Raw genomic sequence first — 13,333 nt, 5'->3', positions numbered from 1 at the left:
ATCATTATACATGAAGAAATAACCAATTTCATCGTTTGGTTTATGTTTTACACGCGTTTTAAATTTTATTGCCGAAATCGCTTTTTCTCGCCGAGATAAGCACGTTTTCTGAAATGCCGCTCTCCCGTCACTCTGGTTAAAGTGTTATGAAAAAAAAGGCTGTTGGGGGCTAGGGAGTATCGAGTTGATCATTATACATGAAGAAATAACCAATTTCATCGTTTGGTTTATGTTTTACACGCGTTTTAAATTTTATTGCCGAAATCGCTTTTTCTCGCCGAGATAAGCACGTTTTCTGAAATGCCGCTCTCCCGTCACTCTGGTTAAAGTGTTATGAAAAAAAAGGCTGTTGGGGGCTAGGGAGTATCGAGTTGATCATTATACATGAAGAAATAACCAATTTCATCGTTTGGTTTATGTTTTACACGCGTTTTAAATTTTATTGCCGAAATCGCTTTTTCTCGCCGAGATAAGCACGTTTTCTGAAATGCCGCTCTCCCGTCACTCTGGTTAAAGTGTTATGAAAAAAAAGGCTGTTGGGGGCTAGGGAGTATCGAGTTGATCATTATACATGAAGAAATAACCAATTTCATCGTTTGGTTTATGTTTTACACGCGTTTTAAATTTTATTGCCGAAATCGCTTTTTCTCGCCGAGATAAGCACGTTTTCTGAAATGCCGCTCTCCCGTCACTCTGGTTAAAGTGTTATGAAAAAAAAGGCTGTTGGGGGCTAGGGAGTATCGAGTTGATCATTATACATGAAGAAATAACCAATTTCATCGTTTGGTTTATGTTTTACACGCGTTTTAAATTTTATTGCCGAAATCGCTTTTTCTCGCCGAGATAAGCACGTTTTCTGAAATGCCGCTCTCCCGTCACTCTGGTTAAAGTGTTATGAAAAAAAAGGCTGTTGGGGGCTAGGGAGTATCGAGTTGATCATTATACATGAAGAAATAACCAATTTCATCGTTTGGTTTATGTTTTACACGCGTTTTAAATTTTATTGCCGAAATCGCTTTTTCTCGCCGAGATAAGCACGTTTTCTGAAATGCCGCTCTCCCGTCACTCTGGTTAAAGTGTTATGAAAAAAAAGGCTGTTGGGGGCTAGGGAGTATCGAGTTGATCATTATACATGAAGAAATAACCAATTTCATCGTTTGGTTTATGTTTTACACGCGTTTTAAATTTTATTGCCGAAATCGCTTTTTCTCGCCGAGATAAGCACGTTTTCTGAAATGCCGCTCTCCCGTCACTCTGGTTAAAGTGTTATGAAAAAAAAGGCTGTTGGGGGCTAGGGAGTATCGAGTTGATCATTATACATGAAGAAATAACCAATTTCATCGTTTGGTTTATGTTTTACACGCGTTTTAAATTTTATTGCCGAAATCGCTTTTTCTCGCCGAGATAAGCACGTTTTCTGAAATGCCGCTCTCCCGTCACTCTGGTTAAAGTGTTATGAAAAAAAAGGCTGTTGGGGGCTAGGGAGTATCGAGTTGATCATTATACATGAAGAAATAACCAATTTCATCGTTTGGTTTATGTTTTACACGCGTTTTAAATTTTATTGCCGAAATCGCTTTTTCTCGCCGAGATAAGCACGTTTTCTGAAATGCCGCTCTCCCGTCACTCTGGTTAAAGTGTTATGAAAAAAAAGGCTGTTGGGGGCTAGGGAGTATCGAGTTGATCATTATACATGAAGAAATAACCAATTTCATCGTTTGGTTTATGTTTTACACGCGTTTTAAATTTTATTGCCGAAATCGCTTTTTCTCGCCGAGATAAGCACGTTTTCTGAAATGCCGCTCTCCCGTCACTCTGGTTAAAGTGTTATGAAAAAAAAGGCTGTTGGGGGCTAGGGAGTATCGAGTTGATCATTATACATGAAGAAATAACCAATTTCATCGTTTGGTTTATGTTTTACACGCGTTTTAAATTTTATTGCCGAAATCGCTTTTTCTCGCCGAGATAAGCACGTTTTCTGAAATGCCGCTCTCCCGTCACTCTGGTTAAAGTGTTATGAAAAAAAAGGCTGTTGGGGGCTAGGGAGTATCGAGTTGATCATTATACATGAAGAAATAACCAATTTCATCGTTTGGTTTATGTTTTACACGCGTTTTAAATTTTATTGCCGAAATCGCTTTTTCTCGCCGAGATAAGCACGTTTTCTGAAATGCCGCTCTCCCGTCACTCTGGTTAAAGTGTTATGAAAAAAAAGGCTGTTGGGGGCTAGGGAGTATCGAGTTGATCATTATACATGAAGAAATAACCAATTTCATCGTTTGGTTTATGTTTTACACGCGTTTTAAATTTTATTGCCGAAATCGCTTTTTCTCGCCGAGATAAGCACGTTTTCTGAAATGCCGCTCTCCCGTCACTCTGGTTAAAGTGTTATGAAAAAAAAGGCTGTTGGGGGCTAGGGAGTATCGAGTTGATCATTATACATGAAGAAATAACCAATTTCATCGTTTGGTTTATGTTTTACACGCGTTTTAAATTTTATTGCCGAAATCGCTTTTTCTCGCCGAGATAAGCACGTTTTCTGAAATGCCGCTCTCCCGTCACTCTGGTTAAAGTGTTATGAAAAAAAAGGCTGTTGGGGGCTAGGGAGTATCGAGTTGATCATTATACATGAAGAAATAACCAATTTCATCGTTTGGTTTATGTTTTACACGCGTTTTAAATTTTATTGCCGAAATCGCTTTTTCTCGCCGAGATAAGCACGTTTTCTGAAATGCCGCTCTCCCGTCACTCTGGTTAAAGTGTTATGAAAAAAAAGGCTGTTGGGGGCTAGGGAGTATCGAGTTGATCATTATACATGAAGAAATAACCAATTTCATCGTTTGGTTTATGTTTTACACGCGTTTTAAATTTTATTGCCGAAATCGCTTTTTCTCGCCGAGATAAGCACGTTTTCTGAAATGCCGCTCTCCCGTCACTCTGGTTAAAGTGTTATGAAAAAAAAGGCTGTTGGGGGCTAGGGAGTATCGAGTTGATCATTATACATGAAGAAATAACCAATTTCATCGTTTGGTTTATGTTTTACACGCGTTTTAAATTTTATTGCCGAAATCGCTTTTTCTCGCCGAGATAAGCACGTTTTCTGAAATGCCGCTCTCCCGTCACTCTGGTTAAAGTGTTATGAAAAAAAAGGCTGTTGGGGGCTAGGGAGTATCGAGTTGATCATTATACATGAAGAAATAACCAATTTCATCGTTTGGTTTATGTTTTACACGCGTTTTAAATTTTATTGCCGAAATCGCTTTTTCTCGCCGAGATAAGCACGTTTTCTGAAATGCCGCTCTCCCGTCACTCTGGTTAAAGTGTTATGAAAAAAAAGGCTGTTGGGGGCTAGGGAGTATCGAGTTGATCATTATACATGAAGAAATAACCAATTTCATCGTTTGGTTTATGTTTTACACGCGTTTTAAATTTTATTGCCGAAATCGCTTTTTCTCGCCGAGATAAGCACGTTTTCTGAAATGCCGCTCTCCCGTCACTCTGGTTAAAGTGTTATGAAAAAAAAGGCTGTTGGGGGCTAGGGAGTATCGAGTTGATCATTATACATGAAGAAATAACCAATTTCATCGTTTGGTTTATGTTTTACACGCGTTTTAAATTTTATTGCCGAAATCGCTTTTTCTCGCCGAGATAAGCACGTTTTCTGAAATGCCGCTCTCCCGTCACTCTGGTTAAAGTGTTATGAAAAAAAAGGCTGTTGGGGGCTAGGGAGTATCGAGTTGATCATTATACATGAAGAAATAACCAATTTCATCGTTTGGTTTATGTTTTACACGCGTTTTAAATTTTATTGCCGAAATCGCTTTTTCTCGCCGAGATAAGCACGTTTTCTGAAATGCCGCTCTCCCGTCACTCTGGTTAAAGTGTTATGAAAAAAAAGGCTGTTGGGGGCTAGGGAGTATCGAGTTGATCATTATACATGAAGAAATAACCAATTTCATCGTTTGGTTTATGTTTTACACGCGTTTTAAATTTTATTGCCGAAATCGCTTTTTCTCGCCGAGATAAGCACGTTTTCTGAAATGCCGCTCTCCCGTCACTCTGGTTAAAGTGTTATGAAAAAAAAGGCTGTTGGGGGCTAGGGAGTATCGAGTTGATCATTATACATGAAGAAATAACCAATTTCATCGTTTGGTTTATGTTTTACACGCGTTTTAAATTTTATTGCCGAAATCGCTTTTTCTCGCCGAGATAAGCACGTTTTCTGAAATGCCGCTCTCCCGTCACTCTGGTTAAAGTGTTATGAAAAAAAAGGCTGTTGGGGGCTAGGGAGTATCGAGTTGATCATTATACATGAAGAAATAACCAATTTCATCGTTTGGTTTATGTTTTACACGCGTTTTAAATTTTATTGCCGAAATCGCTTTTTCTCGCCGAGATAAGCACGTTTTCTGAAATGCCGCTCTCCCGTCACTCTGGTTAAAGTGTTATGAAAAAAAAGGCTGTTGGGGGCTAGGGAGTATCGAGTTGATCATTATACATGAAGAAATAACCAATTTCATCGTTTGGTTTATGTTTTACACGCGTTTTAAATTTTATTGCCGAAATCGCTTTTTCTCGCCGAGATAAGCACGTTTTCTGAAATGCCGCTCTCCCGTCACTCTGGTTAAAGTGTTATGAAAAAAAAGGCTGTGGGGGCTAGGGAGTATCGAGTTGATCATTATACATGAAGAAATAACCAATTTCATCGTTTGGTTTATGTTTTACACGCGTTTTAAATTTTATTGCCGAAATCGCTTTTTCTCGCCGAGATAAGCACGTTTTCTGAAATGCCGCTCTCCCGTCACTCTGGTTAAAGTGTTATGAAAAAAAAGGCTGTTGGGGGCTAGGGAGTATCGAGTTGATCATTATACATGAAGAAATAACCAATTTCATCGTTTGGTTTATGTTTTACACGCGTTTTAAATTTTATTGCCGAAATCGCTTTTTCTCGCCGAGATAAGCACGTTTTCTGAAATGCCGCTCTCCCGTCACTCTGGTTAAAGTGTTATGAAAAAAAAGGCTGTTGGGGGCTAGGGAGTATCGAGTTGATCATTATACATGAAGAAATAACCAATTTCATCGTTTGGTTTATGTTTTACACGCGTTTTAAATTTTATTGCCGAAATCGCTTTTTCTCGCCGAGATAAGCACGTTTTCATGAAATGCCGCTCTCCCGTCACTCTGGTTAAAGTGTTATGAAAAAAAAGGCTGTTGGGGGCTAGGGAGTATCGAGTTGATCATTATACATGAAGAAATAACCAATTTCATCGTTTGGTTTATGTTTTACACGCGTTTTAAATTTTATTGCCGAAATCGCTTTTTCTCGCCGAGATAAGCACGTTTTCTGAAATGCCGCTCTCCCGTCACTCTGGTTAAAGTGTTATGAAAAAAAAGGCTGTTGGGGGCTAGGGAGTATCGAGTTGATCATTATACATGAAGAAATAACCAATTTCATCGTTTGGTTTATGTTTTACACGCGTTTTAAATTTTATTGCCGAAATCGCTTTTTCTCGCCGAGATAAGCACGTTTTCTGAAATGCCGCTCTCCCGTCACTCTGGTTAAAGTGTTATGAAAAAAAAGGCTGTTGGGGGCTAGGGAGTATCGAGTTGATCATTATACATGAAGAAATAACCAATTTCATCGTTTGGTTTATGTTTTACACGCGTTTTAAATTTTATTGCCGAAATCGCTTTTTCTCGCCGAGATAAGCACGTTTTCTGAAATGCCGCTCTCCCGTCACTCTGGTTAAAGTGTTATGAAAAAAAAGGCTGTTGGGGGCTAGGGAGTATCGAGTTGATCATTATACATGAAGAAATAACCAATTTCATCGTTTGGTTTATGTTTTACACGCGTTTTAAATTTTATTGCCGAAATCGCTTTTTCTCGCCGAGATAAGCACGTTTTCTGAAATGCCGCTCTCCCGTCACTCTGGTTAAAGTGTTATGAAAAAAAAGGCTGTTGGGGGCTAGGGAGTATCGAGTTGATCATTATACATGAAGAAATAACCAATTTCATCGTTTGGTTTATGTTTTACACGCGTTTTAAATTTTATTGCCGAAATCGCTTTTTCTCGCCGAGATAAGCACGTTTTCTGAAATGCCGCTCTCCCGTCACTCTGGTTAAAGTGTTATGAAAAAAAAGGCTGTTGGGGGCTAGGGAGTATCGAGTTGATCATTATACATGAAGAAATAACCAATTTCATCGTTTGGTTTATGTTTTACACGCGTTTTAAATTTTATTGCCGAAATCGCTTTTTCTCGCCGAGATAAGCACGTTTTCTGAAATGCCGCTCTCCCGTCACTCTGGTTAAAGTGTTATGAAAAAAAAGGCTGTTGGGGGCTAGGGAGTATCGAGTTGATCATTATACATGAAGAAATAACCAATTTCATCGTTTGGTTTATGTTTTACACGCGTTTTAAATTTTATTGCCGAAATCGCTTTTTCTCGCCGAGATAAGCACGTTTTCTGAAATGCCGCTCTCCCGTCACTCTGGTTAAAGTGTTATGAAAAAAAAGGCTGTTGGGGGCTAGGGAGTATCGAGTTGATCATTATACATGAAGAAATAACCAATTTCATCGTTTGGTTTATGTTTTACACGCGTTTTAAATTTTATTGCCGAAATCGCTTTTTCTCGCCGAGATAAGCACGTTTTCTGAAATGCCGCTCTCCCGTCACTCTGGTTAAAGTGTTATGAAAAAAAAGGCTGTTGGGGGCTAGGGAGTATCGAGTTGATCATTATACATGAAGAAATAACCAATTTCATCGTTTGGTTTATGTTTTACACGCGTTTTAAATTTTATTGCCGAAATCGCTTTTTCTCGCCGAGATAAGCACGTTTTCTGAAATGCCGCTCTCCCGTCACTCTGGTTAAAGTGTTATGAAAAAAAAGGCTGTTGGGGGCTAGGGAGTATCGAGTTGATCATTATACATGAAGAAATAACCAATTTCATCGTTTGGTTTATGTTTTACACGCGTTTTAAATTTTATTGCCGAAATCGCTTTTTCTCGCCGAGATAAGCACGTTTTCTGAAATGCCGCTCTCCCGTCACTCTGGTTAAAGTGTTATGAAAAAAAAGGCTGTTGGGGGCTAGGGAGTATCGAGTTGATCATTATACATGAAGAAATAACCAATTTCATCGTTTGGTTTATGTTTTACACGCGTTTTAAATTTTATTGCCGAAATCGCTTTTTCTCGCCGAGATAAGCACGTTTTCTGAAATGCCGCTCTCCCGTCACTCTGGTTAAAGTGTTATGAAAAAAAAGGCTGTTGGGGGCTAGGGAGTATCGAGTTGATCATTATACATGAAGAAATAACCAATTTCATCGTTTGGTTTATGTTTTACACGCGTTTTAAATTTTATTGCCGAAATCGCTTTTTCTCGCCGAGATAAGCACGTTTTCTGAAATGCCGCTCTCCCGTCACTCTGGTTAAAGTGTTATGAAAAAAAAGGCTGTTGGGGGCTAGGGAGTATCGAGTTGATCATTATACATGAAGAAATAACCAATTTCATCGTTTGGTTTATGTTTTACACGCGTTTTAAATTTTATTGCCGAAATCGCTTTTTCTCGCCGAGATAAGCACGTTTTCTGAAATGCCGCTCTCCCGTCACTCTGGTTAAAGTGTTATGAAAAAAAAGGCTGTTGGGGGCTAGGGAGTATCGAGTTGATCATTATACATGAAGAAATAACCAATTTCATCGTTTGGTTTATGTTTTACACGCGTTTTAAATTTTATTGCCGAAATCGCTTTTTCTCGCCGAGATAAGCACGTTTTCTGAAATGCCGCTCTCCCGTCACTCTGGTTAAAGTGTTATGAAAAAAAAGGCTGTTGGGGGCTAGGGAGTATCGAGTTGATCATTATACATGAAGAAATAACCAATTTCATCGTTTGGTTTATGTTTTACACGCGTTTTAAATTTTATTGCCGAAATCGCTTTTTCTCGCCGAGATAAGCACGTTTTCTGAAATGCCGCTCTCCCGTCACTCTGGTTAAAGTGTTATGAAAAAAAAGGCTGTTGGGGGCTAGGGAGTATCGAGTTGATCATTATACATGAAGAAATAACCAATTTCATCGTTTGGTTTATGTTTTACACGCGTTTTAAATTTTATTGCCGAAATCGCTTTTTCTCGCCGAGATAAGCACGTTTTCTGAAATGCCGCTCTCCCGTCACTCTGGTTAAAGTGTTATGAAAAAAAAGGCTGTTGGGGGCTAGGGAGTATCGAGTTGATCATTATACATGAAGAAATAACCAATTTCATCGTTTGGTTTATGTTTTACACGCGTTTTAAATTTTATTGCCGAAATCGCTTTTTCTCGCCGAGATAAGCACGTTTTCTGAAATGCCGCTCTCCCGTCACTCTGGTTAAAGTGTTATGAAAAAAAAGGCTGTTGGGGGCTAGGGAGTATCGAGTTGATCATTATACATGAAGAAATAACCAATTTCATCGTTTGGTTTATGTTTTACACGCGTTTTAAATTTTATTGCCGAAATCGCTTTTTCTCGCCGAGATAAGCACGTTTTCTGAAATGCCGCTCTCCCGTCACTCTGGTTAAAGTGTTATGAAAAAAAAGGCTGTTGGGGGCTAGGGAGTATCGAGTTGATCATTATACATGAAGAAATAACCAATTTCATCGTTTGGTTTATGTTTTACACGCGTTTTAAATTTTATTGCCGAAATCGCTTTTTCTCGCCGAGATAAGCACGTTTTCTGAAATGCCGCTCTCCCGTCACTCTGGTTAAAGTGTTATGAAAAAAAAGGCTGTTGGGGGCTAGGGAGTATCGAGTTGATCATTATACATGAAGAAATAACCAATTTCATCGTTTGGTTTATGTTTTACACGCGTTTTAAATTTTATTGCCGAAATCGCTTTTTCTCGCCGAGATAAGCACGTTTTCTGAAATGCCGCTCTCCCGTCACTCTGGTTAAAGTGTTATGAAAAAAAAGGCTGTTGGGGGCTAGGGAGTATCGAGTTGATCATTATACATGAAGAAATAACCAATTTCATCGTTTGGTTTATGTTTTACACGCGTTTTAAATTTTATTGCCGAAATCGCTTTTTCTCGCCGAGATAAGCACGTTTTCTGAAATGCCGCTCTCCCGTCACTCTGGTTAAAGTGTTATGAAAAAAAAGGCTGTTGGGGGCTAGGGAGTATCGAGTTGATCATTATACATGAAGAAATAACCAATTTCATCGTTTGGTTTATGTTTTACACGCGTTTTAAATTTTATTGCCGAAATCGCTTTTTCTCGCCGAGATAAGCACGTTTTCTGAAATGCCGCTCTCCCGTCACTCTGGTTAAAGTGTTATGAAAAAAAAGGCTGTTGGGGGCTAGGGAGTATCGAGTTGATCATTATACATGAAGAAATAACCAATTTCATCGTTTGGTTTATGTTTTACACGCGTTTTAAATTTTATTGCCGAAATCGCTTTTTCTCGCCGAGATAAGCACGTTTTCTGAAATGCCGCTCTCCCGTCACTCTGGTTAAAGTGTTATGAAAAAAAAGGCTGTTGGGGGCTAGGGAGTATCGAGTTGATCATTATACATGAAGAAATAACCAATTTCATCGTTTGGTTTATGTTTTACACGCGTTTTAAATTTTATTGCCGAAATCGCTTTTTCTCGCCGAGATAAGCACGTTTTCTGAAATGCCGCTCTCCCGTCACTCTGGTTAAAGTGTTATGAAAAAAAAGGCTGTTGGGGGCTAGGGAGTATCGAGTTGATCATTATACATGAAGAAATAACCAATTTCATCGTTTGGTTTATGTTTTACACGCGTTTTAAATTTTATTGCCGAAATCGCTTTTTCTCGCCGAGATAAGCACGTTTTCTGAAATGCCGCTCTCCCGTCACTCTGGTTAAAGTGTTATGAAAAAAAAGGCTGTTGGGGGCTAGGGAGTATCGAGTTGATCATTATACATGAAGAAATAACCAATTTCATCGTTTGGTTTATGTTTTACACGCGTTTTAAATTTTATTGCCGAAATCGCTTTTTCTCGCCGAGATAAGCACGTTTTCTGAAATGCCGCTCTCCCGTCACTCTGGTTAAAGTGTTATGAAAAAAAAGGCTGTTGGGGGCTAGGGAGTATCGAGTTGATCATTATACATGAAGAAATAACCAATTTCATCGTTTGGTTTATGTTTTACACGCGTTTTAAATTTTATTGCCGAAATCGCTTTTTCTCGCCGAGATAAGCACGTTTTCTGAAATGCCGCTCTCCCGTCACTCTGGTTAAAGTGTTATGAAAAAAAAGGCTGTTGGGGGCTAGGGAGTATCGAGTTGATCATTATACATGAAGAAATAACCAATTTCATCGTTTGGTTTATGTTTTACACGCGTTTTAAATTTTATTGCCGAAATCGCTTTTTCTCGCCGAGATAAGCACGTTTTCTGAAATGCCGCTCTCCCGTCACTCTGGTTAAAGTGTTATGAAAAAAAAGGCTGTTGGGGGCTAGGGAGTATCGAGTTGATCATTATACATGAAGAAATAACCAATTTCATCGTTTGGTTTATGTTTTACACGCGTTTTAAATTTTATTGCCGAAATCGCTTTTTCTCGCCGAGATAAGCACGTTTTCTGAAATGCCGCTCTCCCGTCACTCTGGTTAAAGTGTTATGAAAAAAAAGGCTGTTGGGGGCTAGGGAGTATCGAGTTGATCATTATACATGAAGAAATAACCAATTTCATCGTTTGGTTTATGTTTTACACGCGTTTTAAATTTTATTGCCGAAATCGCTTTTTCTCGCCGAGATAAGCACGTTTTCTGAAATGCCGCTCTCCCGTCACTCTGGTTAAAGTGTTATGAAAAAAAAGGCTGTTGGGGGCTAGGGAGTATCGAGTTGATCATTATACATGAAGAAATAACCAATTTCATCGTTTGGTTTATGTTTTACACGCGTTTTAAATTTTATTGCCGAAATCGCTTTTTCTCGCCGAGATAAGCACGTTTTCTGAAATGCCGCTCTCCCGTCACTCTGGTTAAAGTGTTATGAAAAAAAAGGCTGTTGGGGGCTAGGGAGTATCGAGTTGATCATTATACATGAAGAAATAACCAATTTCATCGTTTGGTTTATGTTTTACACGCGTTTTAAATTTTATTGCCGAAATCGCTTTTTCTCGCCGAGATAAGCACGTTTTCTGAAATGCCGCTCTCCCGTCACTCTGGTTAAAGTGTTATGAAAAAAAAGGCTGTTGGGGGCTAGGGAGTATCGAGTTGATCATTATACATGAAGAAATAACCAATTTCATCGTTTGGTTTATGTTTTACACGCGTTTTAAATTTTATTGCCGAAATCGCTTTTTCTCGCCGAGATAAGCACGTTTTCTGAAATGCCGCTCTCCCGTCACTCTGGTTAAAGTGTTATGAAAAAAAAGGCTGTTGGGGGCTAGGGAGTATCGAGTTGATCATTATACATGAAGAAATAACCAATTTCATCGTTTGGTTTATGTTTTACACGCGTTTTAAATTTTATTGCCGAAATCGCTTTTTCTCGCCGAGATAAGCACGTTTTCTGAAATGCCGCTCTCCCGTCACTCTGGTTAAAGTGTTATGAAAAAAAAGGCTGTTGGGGGCTAGGGAGTATCGAGTTGATCATTATACATGAAGAAATAACCAATTTCATCGTTTGGTTTATGTTTTACACGCGTTTTAAATTTTATTGCCGAAATCGCTTTTTCTCGCCGAGATAAGCACGTTTTCTGAAATGCCGCTCTCCCGTCACTCTGGTTAAAGTGTTATGAAAAAAAAGGCTGTTGGGGGCTAGGGAGTATCGAGTTGATCATTATACATGAAGAAATAACCAATTTCATCGTTTGGTTTATGTTTTACACGCGTTTTAAATTTTATTGCCGAAATCGCTTTTTCTCGCCGAGATAAGCACGTTTTCTGAAATGCCGCTCTCCCGTCACTCTGGTTAAAGTGTTATGAAAAAAAAGGCTGTTGGGGGCTAGGGAGTATCGAGTTGATCATTATACATGAAGAAATAACCAATTTCATCGTTTGGTTTATGTTTTACACGCGTTTTAAATTTTATTGCCGAAATCGCTTTTTCTCGCCGAGATAAGCACGTTTTCTGAAATGCCGCTCTCCCGTCACTCTGGTTAAAGTGTTATGAAAAAAAAGGCTGTTGGGGGCTAGGGAGTATCGAGTTGATCATTATACATGAAGAAATAACCAATTTCATCGTTTGGTTTATGTTTTACACGCGTTTTAAATTTTATTGCCGAAATCGCTTTTTCTCGCCGAGATAAGCACGTTTTCTGAAATGCCGCTCTCCCGTCACTCTGGTTAAAGTGTTATGAAAAAAAAGGCTGTTGGGGGCTAGGGAGTATCGAGTTGATCATTATACATGAAGAAATAACCAATTTCATCGTTTGGTTTATGTTTTACACGCGTTTTAAATTTTATTGCCGAAATCGCTTTTTCTCGCCGAGATAAGCACGTTTTCTGAAATGCCGCTCTCCCGTCACTCTGGTTAAAGTGTTATGAAAAAAAAGGCTGTTGGGGGCTAGGGAGTATCGAGTTGATCATTATACATGAAGAAATAACCAATTTCATCGTTTGGTTTATGTTTTACACGCGTTTTAAATTTTATTGCCGAAATCGCTTTTTCTCGCCGAGATAAGCACGTTTTCTGAAATGCCGCTCTCCCGTCACTCTGGTTAAAGTGTTATGAAAAAAAAGGCTGTTGGGGGCTAGGGAGTATCGAGTTGATCATTATACATGAAGAAATAACCAATTTCATCGTTTGGTTTATGTTTTACACGCGTTTTAAATTTTATTGCCGAAATCGCTTTTTCTCGCCGAGATAAGCACGTTTTCTGAAATGCCGCTCTCCCGTCACTCTGGTTAAAGTGTTATGAAAAAAAAGGCTGTTGGGGGCTAGGGAGTATCGAGTTGATCATTATACATGAAGAAATAACCAATTTCATCGTTTGGTTTATGTTTTACACGCGTTTTAAATTTTATTGCCGAAATCGCTTTTTCTCGCCGAGATAAGCACGTTTTCTGAAATGCCGCTCTCCCGTCACTCTGGTTAAAGTGTTATGAAAAAAAAGGCTGTTGGGGGCTAGGGAGTATCGAGTTGATCATTATACATGAAGAAATAACCAATTTCATCGTTTGGTTTATGTTTTACACGCGTTTTAAATTTTATTGCCGAAATCGCTTTTTCTCGCCGAGATAAGCACGTTTTCTGAAATGCCGCTCTCCCGTCACTCTGGTTAAAGTGTTATGAAAAAAAAGGCTGTTGGGGGCTAGGGAGTATCGAGTTGATCATTATACATGAAGAAATAACCAATTTCATCGTTTGGTTTATGTTTTACACGCG

This window comes from Syngnathus leptorhynchus, unplaced genomic scaffold (assembly GCF_054491065.1).
Source record: "Syngnathus leptorhynchus isolate UIUO unplaced genomic scaffold, UIUO_Slep HiC_scaffold_99, whole genome shotgun sequence".
NCBI classification, from domain to species: domain Eukaryota; kingdom Metazoa; phylum Chordata; class Actinopteri; order Syngnathiformes; family Syngnathidae; genus Syngnathus; species Syngnathus leptorhynchus.
The sequence above is the reverse complement of the archived record's forward strand: the minus strand, read 5'-3'. Positions refer to the sequence as shown.